Below are 18191 nucleotides of genomic sequence, written 5' to 3'. Positions count from 1 at the left end.
TATGTCATCCTATGTTAGGTTCTACTACCTGTATATAGAACTGGGTTGGGTATATCATCCTATGTTAGGTTCTACTACCTGTATATAGAACTGGGTTGGGTATGTCATCCTATGTTAGGTTCTACTACCTGTATATAGAACTGGGTTGGGTATGTCATCCTATGTTAGGTTCTACTACCTGTATATAGAACTGGGTTGGGTATATCATCCTATGTTAGGTTCTACTACCTGTATATAGAACTGGGTTGGGTATGTCATCCTATGTTAGGTTCTACTACCTGTATATAGAACTGGGTTGGGTATATCATCCTATGTTAGGTTCTACTACCTGTATATAGAACTGGGTTGGGTATGTCATCCTATGTTAGGTTCTACTACCTGTATATAGAACTGGGTTGGGTATGTCATCCTATGTTAGGTTCTACTACCTGTATATAGAACTGTGTTGGGTATGTCATCCTATGTTAGGTTCTACTACCTGTATATAGAACTGGGTTGGGTATATCATCCTATGTTAGGTTCTACTACCTGTATATAGAACTGTGTTGGGTATGTCATCCTATGTTAGGTTCTACTACCTGTATATAGAACTGGGTTGGGTATGTCATCCTATGTTAGGTTCTACTACCTTTATATAGAACTGGGTTGGGTGTGTCATCCTATGTTAGGTTCTACTACCTGTATATAGAACTGGGTTGGGTATGTCATCCTATGTTAGGTTCTACTACCTGTATATAGAACTGGGTTGGGTATATCATCCTATGTTAGGTTCTACTACCTGTATATAGAACTGGGTTGGGTATGTCATCCTATGTTAGGTTCTACTACCTGTATATAGAACTGGGTTGGGTATGTCATCCTATGTTAGGTTCTACTACCTGTATATAGAACTGGGTTGGGTATGTCATCCTATGTTAGGTTCTACTACCTGTATATAGAACTGGGTTGGGTATGTCATCCTATGTTAGGTTCTACTACCTGTATATAGAACTGGGTTGGGTATGTCATCCTATGTTAGGTTCTACTACCTGTATATAGAACTGGGTTGGGTATGTCATCCTATGTTAGGTTCTACTACCTGTATATAGAACTGGGTTGGGTATATCATCCTATGTTAGGTTCTACTACCTGTATATAGAACTGGGTTGTGTATGTCATCCTATGTTAGGTTCTACTACCTGTATATAGAACTGGGTTGGGTATGTCATCCTATGTTAGGTTCTACTACCTTTATATAGAACTGGGTTGGGTGTGTCATCCTATGTTAGGTTCTACTACCTGTATATAGAACTGGGTTGGGTATGTCATCCTATGTTAGGTTCTACTACCTGTATATAGAACTGGGTTGGGTATATCATCCTATGTTAGGTTCTACTACCTGTATATAGAACTGGGTTGGGTATGTCATCCTATGTTAGGTTCTACTACCTGTATATAGAACTGGGTTGGGTATGTCATCCTATGTTAGGTTCTACTACCTGTATATAGAACTGGGTTGGGTATATCATCCTATGTTAGGTTCTACTACCTGTATATAGAACTGGGTTGGGTATGTCATCCTATGTTAGGTTCTACTACCTGTATATAGAACTGGGTTGGGTATATCATCCTATGTTAGGTTCTACTACCTGTATATAGAACTGGGTTGGGTATGTCATCCTATGTTAGGTTCTACTACCTGTATATAGAACTGGGTTGGGTATGTCATCCTATGTTAGGTTCTACTACCTGTATATAGAACTGTGTTGGGTATGTCATCCTATGTTAGGTTCTACTACCTGTATATAGAACTGGGTTGGGTATATCATCCTATGTTAGGTTCTACTACCTGTATATAGAACTGTGTTGGGTATGTCATCCTATGTTAGGTTCTACTACCTGTATATAGAACTGGGTTGGGTATGTCATCCTATGTTAGGTTCTACTACCTTTATATAGAACTGGGTTGGGTGTGTCATCCTATGTTAGGTTCTACTACCTGTATATAGAACTGGGTTGGGTATGTCATCCTATGTTAGGTTCTACTACCTGTATATAGAACTGGGTTGGGTATATCATCCTATGTTAGGTTCTACTACCTGTATATAGAACTGGGTTGGGTATGTCATCCTATGTTAGGTTCTACTACCTGTATATAGAACTGGGTTGGGTATGTCATCCTATGTTAGGTTGTACTACCTGTATATAGAACTGGGTTGGGTATGTCATCCTATGTTAGGTTCTACTACCTGTATATAGAACTGGGTTGGGTATGTCATCCTATGTTAGGTTCTACTACCTGTATATAGAACTGGGTTGGGTATGTCATCCTATGTTAGGTTCTACTACCTGTATATAGAACTGGGTTGGGTATGTCATCCTATGTTAGGTTCTACTACCTGTATATAGAACTGGGTTGGGTATGTCATCCTATGTTAGGTTCTACTACCTGTATATAGAACTGTGTTGGGTATGTCATCCTATGTTAGGTTCTACTACCTGTATATAGAACTGGGTTGGGTATATCATCCTATGTTAGGTTCTACTACCTGTATATAGAACTGTGTTGGGTATGTCATCCTATGTTAGGTTCTACTACCTGTATATAGAACTGGGTTGGGTGTGTCATCCTATGTTAGGTTCTACTACCTTTATATAGAACTGGGTTGGGTGTGTCATCCTATGTTAGGTTCTACTACCTGTATATAGAACTGGGTTGGGTATGTCATCCTATGTTAGGTTCTACTACCTGTATATAGAACTGGGTTGGGTATATCATCCTATGTTAGGTTCTACTACCTGTATATAGAACTGGGTTGGGTATGTCATCCTATGTTAGGTTCTACTACCTGTATATAGAACTGGGTTGGGTATGTCATCCTATGTTAGGTTCTACTACCTGTATATAGAACTGGGTTGGGTATATCATCCTATGTTAGGTTCTACTACCTGTATATAGAACTGGGTTGGGTATGTCATCCTATGTTAGGTTCTACTACCTGTATATAGAACTGGGTTGGGTATGTCATCCTATGTTAGGTTCTACTACCTGTATATAGAACTGTGTTGGGTATGTCATCCTATGTTAGGTTCTACTACCTGTATATAGAACTGGGTTGGGTATATCATCCTATGTTAGGTTCTACTACCTGTATATAGAACTGGGTTGGGTATATCATCCTATGTTAGGTTCTACTACCTGTATATAGAACTGGGTTGGGTATGTCATCCTATGTTAGGTTCTACTACCTGTATTCGGGGATAGAACTGGGTGGGGTATGTCATCCTATGTTAGGTTCTACTACCTGTATATAGAACTAGGTTGGGTATGTCATCCTATGTTAGGTTCTACTACCTGTATATAGAACTGGGTTGGGTATGTCATCCTATGTTAGGTTCTACTACCTGTATATAGAACTGGGTTGGTTATATCATCCTATGTTAGGTTCTACTACCTGTATATAGAACTGGGTTGGGTATGTCATCCTATGTTAGGTTCTACTACCTGTATATAGAACTGGGTTGGGTATGTCATCCTATGTTAGGTTCTACTACCTGTATATAGAACTGTGTTGGGTATGTCATCCTATGTTAGGTTCTACTACCTGTATATAGAACTGGGTTGGGTATATCATCCTATGTTAGGTTCTACTACCTGTATATAGAACTGTGTTGGGTATGTCATCCTATGTTAGGTTCTACTACCTGTATATAGAACTGGGTTGGGTATGTCATCCTATGTTAGGTTCTACTACCTTTATATAGAACTGGGTTGGGTGTGTCATCCTATGTTAGGTTCTACTACCTGTATATAGAACTGGGTTGGGTATATCATCCTATGTTAGGTTCTACTACCTGTATATAGAACTGGGTTGGGTATGTCATCCTATGTTAGGTTCTACTACCTGTATTCGGGGATAGAACTGGGTGGGGTATGTCATCCTATGTTAGGTTCTACTACCTGTATATAGAACTAGGTTGGGTATGTCATCCTATGTTAGGTTCTACTACCTGTATATAGAACTGGGTTGGGTATGTCATCCTATGTTAGGTTCTACTACCTGTATATAGAACTGGGTTGGGTATATCATCCTATGTTAGGTTCTACTACCTGTATATAGAACTGGGTTGGGTATGTCATCCTATGTTAGGTTCTACTACCTGTATATAGAACTGGGTTGGGTATGTCATCCTATGTTAGGTTCTACTACCTGTATATAGAACTGTGTTGGGTATGTCATCCTATGTTAGGTTCTACTACCTGTATATAGAACTGGGTTGGGTATATCATCCTATGTTAGGTTCTACTACCTGTATATAGAACTGTGTTGGGTATGTCATCCTATGTTAGGTTCTACTACCTGTATATAGAACTGGGTTGGGTATGTCATCCTATGTTAGGTTCTACTACCTTTATATAGAACTGGGTTGGGTGTGTCATCCTATGTTAGGTTCTACTACCTGTATATAGAACTGGGTTGGGTATGTCATCCTATGTTAGGTTCTACTACCTGTATATAGAACTGGGTTGGGTATATCATCCTATGTTAGGTTCTACTACCTGTATATAGAACTGGGTTGGGTATGTCATCCTATGTTAGGTTCTACTACCTGTATATAGAACTGGGTTGGGTATGTCATCCTATGTTAGGTTCTACTACCTGTATATAGAACTGGGTTGGGTATGTCATCCTATGTTAGGTTCTACTACCTGTATATAGAACTGGGTTGGGTATGTCATCCTATGTTAGGTTCTACTACCTGTATATAGAACTGGGTTGGGTATGTCATCCTATGTTAGGTTCTACTACCTGTATATAGAACTGGGTTGGGTATGTCATCCTATGTTAGGTTCTACTACCTGTATATAGAACTGGGTTGGGTATGTCATCCTATGTTAGGTTCTACTACCTGTATATAGAACTGTGTTGGGTATGTCATCCTATGTTAGGTTCTACTACCTGTATATAGAACTGGGTTGGGTATATCATCCTATGTTAGGTTCTACTACCTGTATATAGAACTGTGTTGGGTATGTCATCCTATGTTAGGTTCTACTACCTGTATATAGAACTGGGTTGGGTGTGTCATCCTATGTTAGGTTCTACTACCTTTATATAGAACTGGTTTGGGTGTGTCATCCTATGTTAGGTTCTACTACCTGTATATAGAACTGGGTTGGGTATGTCATCCTATGTTAGGTTCTACTACCTGTATATAGAACTGGGTTGGGTATATCATCCTATGTTAGGTTCTACTACCTGTATATAGAACTGGGTTGGGTATGTCATCCTATGTTAGGTTCTACTACCTGTATATAGAACTGGGTTGGGTATGTCATCCTATGTTAGGTTCTACTACCTGTATATAGAACTGGGTTGGGTATATCATCCTATGTTAGGTTCTACTACCTGTATATAGAACTGGGTTGGGTATGTCATCCTATGTTAGGTTCTACTACCTGTATATAGAACTGGGTTGGGTATATCATCCTATGTTAGGTTCTACTACCTGTATATAGAACTGGGTTGGGTATGTCATCCTATGTTAGGTTCTACTACCTGTATATAGAACTGGGTTGGGTATGTCATCCTATGTTAGGTTCTACTACCTGTATATAGAACTGGGTTGGGTATGTCATCCTATGTTAGGTTCTACTACCTGTATATAGAACTGGGTTGGGTATGTCATCCTATGTTAGGTTCTACTACCTGTATATAGAACTGGGTTGGGTATATCATCCTATGTTAGGTTCTACTACCTGTATATAGAACTGGGTTGGGTATGTCATCCTATGTTAGGTTCTACTACCTGTATATAGAACTGGGTTGGGTATGTCATCCTATGTTAGGTTCTACTACCTGTATATAGAACTGTGTTGGGTATGTCATCCTATGTTAGGTTCTACTACCTGTATATAGAACTGGGTTGGGTATATCATCCTATGTTAGGTTCTACTACCTGTATATAGAACTGTGTTGGGTATGTCATCCTATGTTAGGTTCTACTACCTGTATATAGAACTGGGTTGGGTATGTCATCCTATGTTAGGTTCTACTACCTTTATATAGAACTGGGTTGGGTGTGTCATCCTATGTTAGGTTCTACTACCTGTATATAGAACTGGGTTGGGTATGTCATCCTATGTTAGGTTCTACTACCTGTATATAGAACTGGGTTGGGTATATCATCCTATGTTAGGTTCTACTACCTGTATATAGAACTGGGTTGGGTATGTCATCCTATGTTAGGTTCTACTACCTGTATATAGAACTGGGTTGGGTATGTCATCCTATGTTAGGTTCTACTACCTGTATATAGAACTGGGTTGGGTATGTCATCCTATGTTAGGTTCTACTACCTGTATATAGAACTGGGTTGGGTATATCATCCTATGTTAGGTTCTACTACCTGTATATAGAACTGGGTTGGGTATGTCATCCTATGTTAGGTTCTACTACCTGTATATAGAACTGGGTTGGGTATGTCATCCTATGTTAGGTTCTACTACCTGTATATAGAACTGGGTTGGGTATGTCATCCTATGTTAGGTTCTACTACCTGTATATAGAACTGGGTTGGGTATGTCATCCTATGTTAGGTTCTACTACCTGTATATAGAACTGGGTTGGGTATATCATCCTATGTTAGGTTCTACTACCTGTATATAGAACTGGGTTGGGTATGTCATCCTATGTTAGGTTCTACTACCTGTATATAGAACTGGGTTGGGTGTGTCATCCTATGTTAGGTTCTACTACCTTTATATAGAACTGGTTTGGGTGTGTCATCCTATGTTAGGTTCTACTACCTGTATATAGAACTGGGTTGGGTATGTCATCCTATGTTAGGTTCTACTACCTGTATATAGAACTGGGTTGGGTATATCATCCTATGTTAGGTTCTACTACCTGTATATAGAACTGGGTTGGGTATGTCATCCTATGTTAGGTTCTACTACCTGTATATAGAACTGGGTTGGGTATGTCATCCTATGTTAGGTTCTACTACCTGTATATAGAACTGGGTTGGGTATATCATCCTATGTTAGGTTCTACTACCTGTATATAGAACTGGGTTGGGTATGTCATCCTATGTTAGGTTCTACTACCTGTATATAGAACTGGGTTGGGTATATCATCCTATGTTAGGTTCTACTACCTGTATATAGAACTGGGTTGGGTATGTCATCCTATGTTAGGTTCTACTACCTGTATATAGAACTGGGTTGGGTATGTCATCCTATGTTAGGTTCTACTACCTGTATATAGAACTGGGTTGGGTATGTCATCCTATGTTAGGTTCTACTACCTGTATATAGAACTGGGTTGGGTATGTCATCCTATGTTAGGTTCTACTACCTTTATATAGAACTGGGTTGGGTGTGTCATCCTATGTTAGGTTCTACTACCTGTATATAGAACTGGGTTGGGTATGTCATCCTATGTTAGGTTCTACTACCTGTATATAGAACTGGGTTGGGTATATCATCCTATGTTAGGTTCTACTACCTGTATATAGAACTGGGTTGGGTATGTCATCCTATGTTAGGTTCTACTACCTGTATATAGAACTGGGTTGGGTATGTCATCCTATGTTAGGTTCTACTACCTTTATATAGAACTGGGTTGGGTGTGTCATCCTATGTTAGGTTCTACTACCTGTATATAGAACTGGGTTGGGTATGTCATCCTATGTTAGGTTCTACTACCTGTATATAGAACTGGGTTGGGTATATCATCCTATGTTAGGTTCTACTACCTGTATATAGAACTGGGTTGGGTATGTCATCCTATGTTAGGTTCTACTACCTGTATATAGAACTGGGTTGGGTATGTCATCCTATGTTAGGTTCTACTACCTGTATATAGAACTGGGTTGGGTATATCATCCTATGTTAGGTTCTACTACCTGTATATAGAACTGTGTTGGGTATGTCATCCTATGTTAGGTTCTACTACCTGTATATAGAACTGGGTTGGGTATGTCATCCTATGTTAGGTTCTACTACCTTTATATAGAACTGGGTTGGGTGTGTCATCCTATGTTAGGTTCTACTACCTGTATATAGAACTGGGTTGGGTATGTCATCCTATGTTAGGTTCTACTACCTGTATATAGAACTGGGTTGGGTATGTCATCCTATGTTAGGTTCTACTACCTGTATATAGAACTGGGTTGGGTATATCATCCTATGTTAGGTTCTACTACCTGTATATAGAACTGGGTTGGGTATGTCATCCTATGTTAGGTTCTACTACCTGTATATAGAACTGGGTTGGGTATATCATCCTATGTTAGGTTCTACTACCTGTATATAGAACTGGGTTGGGTATGTCATCCTATGTTAGGTTCTACTACCTGTATATAGAACTGGGTTGGGTATGTCATCCTATGTTAGGTTCTACTACCTGTATATAGAACTGTGTTGGGTATGTCATCCTATGTTAGGTTCTACTACCTGTATATAGAACTGGGTTGGGTATATCATCCTATGTTAGGTTCTACTACCTGTATATAGAACTGTGTTGGGTATGTCATCCTATGTTAGGTTCTACTACCTGTATATAGAACTGGGTTGGGTATGTCATCCTATGTTAGGTTCTACTACCTTTATATAGAACTGGGTTGGGTGTGTCATCCTATGTTAGGTTCTACTACCTGTATATAGAACTGGGTTGGGTATGTCATCCTATGTTAGGTTCTACTACCTGTATATAGAACTGGGTTGGGTATATCATCCTATGTTAGGTTCTACTACCTGTATATAGAACTGGGTTGGGTATGTCATCCTATGTTAGGTTCTACTACCTGTATATAGAACTGGGTTGGGTGTGTCATCCTATGTTAGGTTCTACTACCTGTATATAGAACTGGGTTGGGTATGTCATCCTATGTTAGGTTCTACTACCTGTATATAGAACTGGGTTGGGTATGTCATCCTATGTTAGGTTCTACTACCTGTATATAGAACTGGGTTGGGTATGTCATCCTATGTTAGGTTCTACTACCTGTATATAGAACTGGGTTGGGTATGTCATCCTATGTTAGGTTCTACTACCTGTATATAGAACTGGGTTGGGTATGTCATCCTATGTTAGGTTCTACTACCTGTATATAGAACTGGGTTGGGTATGTCATCCTATGTTAGGTTCTACTACCTGTATATAGAACTGGGTTGGGTATGTCATCCTATGTTAGGTTCTACTACCTTTATATAGAACTGGGTTGGGTGTGTCATCCTATGTTAGGTTCTACTACCTGTATATAGAACTGGGTTGGGTATGTCATCCTATGTTAGGTTCTACTACCTGTATATAGAACTGGGTTGGGTATATCATCCTATGTTAGGTTCTACTACCTGTATATAGAACTGGGTTGGGTATGTCATCCTATGTTAGGTTCTACTACCTGTATATAGAACTGGGTTGGGTATGTCATCCTATGTTAGGTTCTACTACCTGTATATAGAACTGGGTTGGGTATATCATCCTATGTTAGGTTCTACTACCTGTATATAGAACTGGGTTGGGTATGTCATCCTATGTTAGGTTCTACTACCTGTATATAGAACTGGGTTGGGTATATCATCCTATGTTAGGTTCTACTACCTGTATATAGAACTGGGTTGGGTATGTCATCCTATGTTAGGTTCTACTACCTGTATATAGAACTGGGTTGGGTATGTCATCCTATGTTAGGTTCTACTACCTGTATATAGAACTGTGTTGGGTATGTCATCCTATGTTAGGTTCTACTACCTGTATATAGAACTGGGTTGGGTATATCATCCTATGTTAGGTTCTACTACCTGTATATAGAACTGTGTTGGGTATGTCATCCTATGTTAGGTTCTACTACCTGTATATAGAACTGGGTTGGGTATGTCATCCTATGTTAGGTTCTACTACCTTTATATAGAACTGGGTTGGGTGTGTCATCCTATGTTAGGTTCTACTACCTGTATATAGAACTGGGTTGGGTATGTCATCCTATGTTAGGTTCTACTACCTGTATATAGAACTGGGTTGGGTATATCATCCTATGTTAGGTTCTACTACCTGTATATAGAACTGGGTTGGGTATGTCATCCTATGTTAGGTTCTACTACCTGTATATAGAACTGGGTTGGGTATGTCATCCTATGTTAGGTTCTACTACCTGTATATAGAACTGGGTTGGGTATGTCATCCTATGTTAGGTTCTACTACCTGTATATAGAACTGGGTTGGGTATGTCATCCTATGTTAGGTTCTCCTACCTGTATATAGAACTGGGTTGGGTATGTCATCCTATGTTAGGTTCTACTACCTGTATATAGAACTGGGTTGGGTATGTCATCCTATGTTAGGTTCTACTACCTGTATATAGAACTGGGTTGGGTATGTCATCCTATGTTAGGTTCTACTACCTGTATATAGAACTGGGTTGGGTATATCATCCTATGTTAGGTTCTACTACCTGTATATAGAACTGTGTTGGGTATGTCATCCTATGTTAGGTTCTACTACCTGTATATAGAACTGGGTTGGGTGTGTCATCCTATGTTAGGTTCTACTACCTTTATATAGAACTGGGTTGGGTGTGTCATCCTATGTTAGGTTCTACTACCTGTATATAGAACTGGGTTGGGTATGTCATCCTATGTTAGGTTCTACTACCTGTATATAGAACTGGGTTGGGTATATCATCCTATGTTAGGTTCTACTACCTGTATATAGAACTGGGTTGGGTATGTCATCCTATGTTAGGTTCTACTACCTGTATATAGAACTGGGTTGGGTATGTCATCCTATGTTAGGTTCTACTACCTGTATATAGAACTGGGTTGGGTATATCATCCTATGTTAGGTTCTACTACCTGTATATAGAACTGGGTTGGGTATGTCATCCTATGTTAGGTTCTACTACCTGTATATAGAACTGGGTTGGGTATGTCATCCTATGTTAGGTTCTACTACCTGTATATAGAACTGTGTTGGGTATGTCATCCTATGTTAGGTTCTACTACCTGTATATAGAACTGGGTTGGGTATATCATCCTATGTTAGGTTCTACTACCTGTATATAGAACTGGGTTGGGTATATCATCCTATGTTAGGTTCTACTACCTGTATATAGAACTGGGTTGGGTATGTCATCCTATGTTAGGTTCTACTACCTGTATATAGAACTGGGTTGGGTATGTCATCCTATGTTAGGTTCTACTACCTGTATATAGAACTGGGTTGGGTATATCATCCTATGTTAGGTTCTACTACCTGTATATACAACTGGGTTGGGTATGTCATCCTATGTTAGGTTCTACTACCTGTATATACAACTGGGTTGGGTATGTCATCCTATGTTAGGTTCTACTACCTGTATATAGAACTGTGTTGGGTATGTCATCCTATGTTAGGTTCTACTACCTGTATATAGAACTGGGTTGGGTATATCATCCTATGTTAGGTTCTACTACCTGTATATAGAACTGGGTTGGGTATGTCATCCTATGTTAGCTAACTACTATTGTCAGATCTCTCCACTCTCACACTAGGGAAGCTCAGGCTGGAGGTACCAGGTTTGAGGACCCTGACGACCTGCCTGTGGAGGTTGGAGACTGGGGCAAAATCCGGGATCCACAAGAGAAAATGGAACCAGTCAAGATGGAATTGGGCCCGTTCCGGGTAACCGTGGCAACACCAACGGGCGGTCAGAGTTCAGGAAGGGTTCCCGGCTGGCACCACCTGTCAGAAGGAGTTCAGCCCACAGGAGATGACGGAGCCAAGACACTGAAACAAGAGGCAGAAGCAGATGTGAGTCGAGACCAAAGACTTGAAAAAGATGAAGAGCCAAAGCCCTGAAGAACCAACTGTTTTACATGATCAGCAAGGTTATGTTGTAAATTAACAAACTCTTAAGAGGGTATAAGAGAGGGAAGACGACAGCGTGAGGTCGTCGGTGGTCGACTGTGTTGGCTCTATCCACACTACTTGTTTGTGTGGGTGAAGCCGGCCCTGTCAACACGTGGGTAAAGTTGGTTTGACACTTAGTTAGAAAAGTGTCCCCACATTTTTATTAAGAATAAAAAACAGATGTCTTATATACGTAAGTATACAAAATGGAGAAAAAGTCAAGGGGTTTGAATACTTTTTCAATACACTGTATATAGAGATTAGGGTGACATTCAATGTGGCCAATCACATCCGGGGCACCGGTGTCGAGGTAAATGAGGTCATATGTACATGCAGGTAGAGTTATTAAAGTGGCTATGCATAAATAATAACAGAGCAGCAGCAGCGTTCCGGGGGGAAGTAGAGTACTCACCAACATGTCATCAGTGTGGGACAGGAAGGGCTGCTTAGCACTGTGATGGGGCTGTTCTAATGTTACCAAGGCAGCAGAGCCTCATGTACATCAGGATGTAATGTTACTGAGGAGAAGCTAGGTGGCAGCGTAACACAGGAGTAGAATACTATAGGAGAAACGCTAGGTGGCAGCGTAACACAGCAGTAGAATACTATAGGAGAAACGCTAGATGGCAGCGTAACACAGGAGTAGAATACTATAGGAGAAACGCTAGGTGGCAGCGTAACACAGGAGTAGAATACTATAGGAGAAACGCTAGATGGCAGCGTAACACTGGAGTAGAATACTATAGGAGAAACGCTAGGTGGCAGCGTAACACAGCAGTAGAATACTATAGGAGAAACGCTAGGTGGCAGCGTAACACAGCAGTAGAATACTATAGGAGAAACGCTAGATGGCAGCGTAACACAGGAGTAGAATACTATAGGAGAAACGCTAGGTGGCAGCGTAACACAGCAGTAGAATACTATAGGAGAAACGCTAGATGGCAGCGTAACACAGCAGTAGAATACTATAGGAGAAACGCTAGGTGGCAGCGTAACACAGGAGTAGAATACTATAGGAGAAACGCTAGATGGCAGCGTAACACAGGAGTAGAATACTATAGGAGAAACGCTAGGTGGCAGCGTAACACAGCAGTAGAATACTATAGGAGAAACGCTAGGTGGCAGCGTAACACAGCAGTAGAATACTATAGGAGAAACGCTAGATGGCAGCGTAACACAGGAGTAGAATACTATAGGAGAAACGCTAGGTGGCAGCGTAACACAGCAGTAGAATACTATAGGAGAAACGCTAGGGGGCAGCGTAACACAGGAGTAGAATACTATAGGAGAAACGCTAGGTGGCAGCGTAACACAGCAGTAGAATACTATAGGAGAAACGCTAGGTGGCAGCGTAACACAGGAGTAGAATACTATAGGAGAAACACTAGGTGGCAGCGTAACACAGGAGTTATCACTGTACTATAGACCACTGTAGGAGCGAGAGGGTCACAGCAGCAAGATTCGTGACCTGTTGCCACGAGAAAAGGGCAACCAGTGAAGAACAAACACCATTGTAAATACAACCCATATTTATGCTTATTTATTTCCCCCTTTATACTTTAACAATTTGCACATAATATGACATTTGAAATGTCTTTATTCCTTTGGAACTTTTGTGTAATGTTTACTGTTCATTTTTATTGTTTATTTCACTTTTGTTTATTTTATTAGTTATTTATTTTTGCCACTGAAATGAAACACTTTATTTAAAGGGTTGCCATATAATTGAAATTTCATACCATTTCAAATGTACAAACCAAAGCAAAAGAAAATGTGCAGCTACATTTTGTCACAACAAGAACAGGCATCCTGTCACCATAGCAACACCCACTCGTAGCACACGCTCCAGCAGGTATATCTCACTGGTCACCATAGCAACACCCACTCGTAGCACACGCTCCAGCAGGTATATCTCACTGGTCACCATAGCAGCACCCACTCGTAGCACGCGCTCCAGCAGGTATATCTCACTGGTCACCATAGCAGCACCCACTCGTAGCACGCGCTCCAGCAGGTATATCTCACTGGTCACCATAGCAGCACCCACTCGTAGCACGCGCTCCAGCAGGTATATCTCACTGGTCACCATAGCAGCACCCACTCGTAGCACGCGCTCCAGCAGGTATATCTCACTGGTCACCATAGCAACACCCACCCGTAGCACGAGCTCCAGCAGGTATATCTCACTGGTCACCATGGCAGCACCCACTCGTAGCACGCGCTCCAGCAGGTATATCTCACTGGTCACCATAGCAGCACCCACTCGTAGCACGCATATCTCACTGGTCACCATAGCAACACCCACTCGTAGCACACGCACCAGCAGGTATATCTCACTGGTCACCATAGCAGCACCCACTCGTAGCACGCGCTCCAGCAGGTATATCTCACTGGTCACCATAGCAACACCCACACGTAGCACGAGCTCCAGCAGGTATATCTCACTGGTCACCATAGCAGCACCCACTCGTAGCACGCGCTCCAGCAGGTATATCTCACTGGTCACAATAGCAGCACCCACTCGTAGCACGCGCTCCAGCAGGTATATCTCACTGGTCACCATAGCAGCACCCACCCGTAGCACGAGCTCCAGCAGGTATATCTCACTGGTCACCATGGCAGCACCCACTCGTAGCACGCGCTCCAGCAGGTATATCTCACTGGTCACCATAGCAACACCCACCCGTAGCACGAGCTCCAGCAGGTATATCTCACTGGTCACCATGGCAGCACCCACTCGTAGCACGCGCTCCAGCAGGTATATCTCACTGGTCACCATAGCAGCACCCACTCGTAGCACGCATATCTCACTGGTCACCATAGCAACACCCACTCGTAGCACACGCACCAGCAGGTATATCTCACTGGTCACCATAGCAGCACCCACTCGTAGCACGCGCTCCAGCAGGTATATCTCACTGGTCACCATAGCAACACCCACACGTAGCACGAGCTCCAGCAGGTATATCTCACTGGTCACAATAGCAGCACCCACTCGTAGCACGCGCTCCAGCAGGTATATCTCACTGGTCACCATAGCAACACCCACTCGTAGCACGCGCTCCAGCAGGTATATCTCACTGGTCACCATAGCAGCACCCACTCGTAGCACGCGCTCCAGCAGGTATATCTCACTGGTCACCATAGCAACACCCACTCGTAGCACGAGCTCCAGCAGGTATATCTCACTGGTCACCATAGCAGCACCCACTCGTAGCAACGCGCTCCAGCAGGTATATCTCACTGGTCACCATAGCAGCACCCACTCGTAGCACGCGCTCCAGCAGGTATATCTCACTGGTCACCATAGCAGCACCCACTCGTAGCACGCGCTCCAGCAGGTATATCTCACTGGTCACCATAGCAGCACCCACTCGTAGCACGCGCTCCAGCAGGTATATCTCACTGGTCACCATGGCAGCACCCACTCGTAGCACGCGCTCCAGCAGGTATATCTCACTGGTCACCATAGCAGCACCCACTCGTAGCACGCGCTACAGCAGGTATATCTCACTGGTCACCATGGCAGCACCCACTCGTAGCACGCGCTCCAGCAGGTATATCTCACTGGTCACCAAAGCAGCACCCACTCGTAGCACGCGCTACAGCAGGTATATCTCACTGGTCACCATAGCAGCACCCACTCGTAGCACGCGCTCCAGCAGGTATATCTCACTGGTCACCATGGCAGCACCCACTCGTAGCACGCGCTCCAGCAGGTATATCTCACTGGTCATCATGGCAGCACCCACTCGTAGCACGCGCTCCAGCAGGTATATCTCACTGGTCACCATAGCAACACCCACTCGTAGCACGCGCTTTGGTCGCCTTTCCTTCCAGTTCTCTGCTGCCACTGACTGGAACGAACTGCAAAAATCACTGAAGCTGGAGATTCCCATCTCCCTCACTAGCTTTAAGAACCAGCTGTCAGTGCATCTCACAGATCACTGCGCCTGTTTATAGCCCATCTGTATACAGCCCATCTATCTACCTCATCCCCATACTGTATTTATTTATCTTGCTCCTTTGCACCCCAGTATCTCTACTTGCACATTCATCTTCTGCACATCTACCATTCCAGTGTTTAATTGCTATATTGTAATTACTTTGCCATCATGACCTATTTATTGCCTTAACTCCCTTATCTTACCTCATTTACACTCACTGTATATAGACTTTGTTTTATTTTTTTCTACTGTATTATTGACTGTATGTTTTGTTTATTCCTTGTGTAACTCTGTGTTGTTGTATCTGTCGAACTGCTTTGCTTTATCTTGGCCAGGTCACAGTTGCAAATGAGAACTTGTTCTCAACTAGCCTACCTGGTTAAATAAAGGTGTTCTCAACTAGTCTACCTGGTGAAATAAAGGTGTTCTCAACTAGTCTACCTGGTGAAATAAAGGTGTTCTCAACTAGTCTACCTGGTTAAATAAAGGTGTTCTCAACTAGTCTACCTGGTTAAATAAAGGTGTTCTCAACTAGTCTACCTGGTTAAATAAAGGTGTTCTCAACTAGTCTACCTGGTTAAATAAAGGTGTTCTCAACTAGTCTACCTGGTGAAATAAAGGTGTTCTCAACTAGTCTACCTGGTGAAATAAAGGTGTTCTCAACTAGTCTACCTGGTGAAATAAAGGTGTTCTCAACTAGTCTACCTGGTTAAATAAAGGTGTTCTCAACTAGCCTACCTGGTTAAATAAAGGTGTTCTCAACTAGTCTACCTGGTTAAATAAAGGTGTTCTCAACTAGTCTACCTGGTTAAATAAAGGTGTTCTCAACTAGTCTACCTGGTTAAATAAAGGTGTTCTCAACTAGTCTACCTGGTTAAATAAAGGTGTTCTCAAATAGTCTACCTGGTTAAATAAAAAAATAAAAAAATGGAAAACCGATTAGAAATGCTCTGCTATTGGTGATTTATCATGTCACTGTGAGATGAAACCGATATAGATTGCATGTTTGTGCTGAGAACATGAATAACTGTGAGCATCTCATTCTATTGGGCTCTCCAACATCTGTCAGGCTGGTGACAATAATGGCAGTGTCTTTCAAATCTCTCCTCTGGCATTTCTAAAGTGTCGTTGTAGCTCTGAAACAGAGCACCTGATTCTGATTCACCTAGTCAATGGGTTGATGATGAGTTGAACCAGGTGTGCTAGCCGTGGAGTATATAAAATACATGGAACGGCCGGGGGTCCTAGAAGCGAGGTTGGAACCCCCCCCCCCCCCCCTCCTGAGCTAGGAGACTACAACCCACTGAGGACATTATCATCAACCTAATAGTGCATGGCTCAAGATTGGGCCTAGTAAACAAGTATTGTGGTAAATCAGAAACTTCTCCCATGTAGTTCGTTCTGGCTGAGAAGGCAGTACTGAACATTAATAGAATTGCAAGGCTTGAGCCAGATGTCCAGGGTTATATCAGTTGGTATATGGATTTACTTTGCTAAATCACAGGAACTCCTGCCAGGACCATCGGACCGATATGGATGCAAACTGCAGGTCGATAGTACCCCTGTAGAGGTCACTGGGCACCATTATATAGACTGCGTTGTGATGTCCTCAGTGTACAGAACTATCAACCAGACACAAAAAACACTGGTCTACTAAGAACAGGTCAATACAGGTTTACAGTGACCTAAAAGTCAGAACATAGGCAGAGAACTTGCTAGGGACAGATTTGGAGATATTAACTTAATATTCTTAACATCTGGGTACTACAGTATGTTGTAAATATAATTTGGGTATAACAAGGTTGGATGGTTAATCTACAAGCAAAAGACCAAATTGAAAGCTGTCCTGAGGCAAAGAAAATCTCCCCCTATAAAGCACCCACTTCCATCAGGGAAATCCCCATGGCATTAAATAAGAACGTTATCTTTCCAGTTAATATATATATATATATGTCACAGTTTTCTTCATGTGTAAAGAGAGTCGGGCCAAAATGCGGCGTGGCTATTGTGATTCATATTTTAACGAAACAAGGAAAACCACGAATCAATAAGAAAACCGAAACAGCCTATACTGGTGCAAACTAACACACGACAGGAACAATCACCCACAAAACAGTCAAAGAATATGGCTGCCTAAATATGGTTCCCAATCAGAGACAACGATAATCACCTGCCTCTGATTGAGAACCACTTCAGACAGCCATAGATTAACCTAGAACACCCCAATAAGCTACAATCCCAAATACCTGTGAAAAACCAAGACAAAACACACCACATACACCACACACACCACATACAAAAACCCATGTCACACCCTGATCTGACCAAATAGATAAAGAAAACACAAAATACTAAGACCAGGGCGTGA

The sequence above is a fragment of the Oncorhynchus masou genome, unplaced genomic scaffold (genome assembly GCF_036934945.1).
Source record: "Oncorhynchus masou masou isolate Uvic2021 unplaced genomic scaffold, UVic_Omas_1.1 unplaced_scaffold_899, whole genome shotgun sequence".
NCBI lineage: Eukaryota > Metazoa > Chordata > Actinopteri > Salmoniformes > Salmonidae > Oncorhynchus > Oncorhynchus masou.
Note: the sequence above shows the minus strand (reverse complement) of the source record.